Here is a 2068-nt window from a genome sequence, read left to right on the forward strand (position 1 = left end):
TCCGAAGGGGCGGCCCCCGCGCGCCGCGCGCTCCCGCGGGTTTCTCGGCCCAGCGGGACCGCGGCCGCTGGCCGGCCCACAGGCACAGTCGGAGGCCACGTGGAAGATACTTAGGTCTGTTGAAGTTTAAAATCTCGAAGTGTCCGAGGCCGGGGAGAATTTCCTCTAGTCTAGATAGAACCTCAGCAGTTGGTTAAAATACACTACAGACAGCGTGTGATTTGGGTCCTTTTCTATTTCGGATCTGAATCTCAAAAGTCACTTGTGGAATTTCCATAGGCCTATCTTTTTGTAAACAGATCGTTCTGGGATTCCCCACCCACTCTCTTGTCTTACTCTGCCTGTTCTTCCAGCTTGACCCGGTCTAGATCTCGAAATTTCACTCTCTCCCCCCCCCCTTATCTCCCCGCTCCTTTTCTTCCACACACAAACAATTTTATTCCCTTTGCATCTTTTAAGTGTGTGTGGTGTGTGTGTGTGTGTCCGCATGTCCTGCAGTTCTTTCTCGCTTCTGATTGCTGTGTCCAGTGGGTTTCCCCCGCGTTTTCCTGTGTGTTGATTTTATTTCAATCTTTCTCATAATCTGCTCCCTTCAATTCCTTCTTTTCTTGGTTTTTCTTTCACAGGTAACTACATTTGCAAGATATTTTTCTTCCCATTGCCTTAAGTTCTGTCCTCTTAAGGACTCAAGGGTTCCTGGAAAAAACCAAGAGGATTTCATGGTATTTTATCTCAGGGAAGTGTGTTATAGTTCCACTTTCAGAGTTTGAGCTAGACAGGGTTTTTATACTTATATATAGGTCAAGCCATCTTAGCTGAAAAAAGCACAAACCTCTGTAAGATCTTGGATGCTGGGCTGTTTGCTTACAATAAAAAGAAATGCAGGGAAAGGAAAAAAAGTATTTTCAAATTAGTTCTCTTGACTGGATTCTACATAGACACACTTATTTTAAAGCAAAATTTTGATCATACGGTATTTGAAAGTCAAGACTGGCATCTTTCATTCACCATTAAGTGCCACCTCCTTGGCCATCTTTTTGTGCCTGTTCCCATCTGTGGCATGGCTGACCACTTGCCTCTTTCTCTGAGTCTGATCTGAAGTACAAAGTACAAGCCTTTATCAACCACATAGATCAGAAACAGCTCCTAGACTTGGGACCTGAAAAAAAGCCAGGCAAAAGGCTGGTTAAAGTTTTAACAAAAAACACACCTTCTGTGGCTGAAATATTTGGAGGTGAGAATGGATGTGAGTGGCTGCAGGTGAGGTAGGACTTTGCAATCACTGCACAAATCCAGGAGGCATTTGGCTTTGTCAGGGCTGACCCTCAGGTTGGGAGGTGCTTGAACCTAGCACAAATCAGATGACATCAGAAATAAACTTGGTGTAGCCATGACAGTGGGGAAGAAAACCCAACGTCATCCAAAGGAGAGGAAGAGTCCCCTAACTGAGAAGGGAGTGGAGGGTAACTGGCAGAATTGTCTTTTTCAGCACCAGCTGTTGGGGAGTTGGGGCAGGATTCTTCTCCCTCCTGCCACCACTTCCTTGTGCCTTTCTAAGTTACCAAACCAACTTTCCTCCAGCCAGGACCTAGGTTGAAAGTAGATCAATAGCAAACTACAGGTTATTAATTATCCTATTTGCATAAATCAAAGGTCAGTTCAGGTCCAGCCACCAGTATTAAGACTCAATACTAATAATGAATTTATTGAAACTTATTTTATGCTAGGCACTCTGCTATCGGCTCTAACATTGTATCTTATTTAATCTTCACAAGACTTCTAGGCAGGTATTACTACCCTCATTTTATATGTAAGAAAACCAAGGCACAGAATAGTAGCTAAGAGTTTATTTGGCCAAAGTCACAAGGCTAGTGAATCGTAGACCAGGACTCAAACCCTAGTCTGGCTCCAAAGCCTAAACAGGTTGGCAACAGCTCTAGGTCAGCAGACATCCAAAGGAGTCCCAGACACTCACAGGGCTTCATGTGGACAGCCACAGGCTGGAGATGTTTGCCTAGCAATGGGTCTGGAGTTAGACTCCCTCGGTTTAAATTCTACCTACAACTTT

Source organism: Camelus ferus, chromosome 15 (genome assembly GCF_009834535.1).
Source record: "Camelus ferus isolate YT-003-E chromosome 15, BCGSAC_Cfer_1.0, whole genome shotgun sequence".
Taxonomy (NCBI): Eukaryota; Metazoa; Chordata; class Mammalia; order Artiodactyla; family Camelidae; genus Camelus; species Camelus ferus.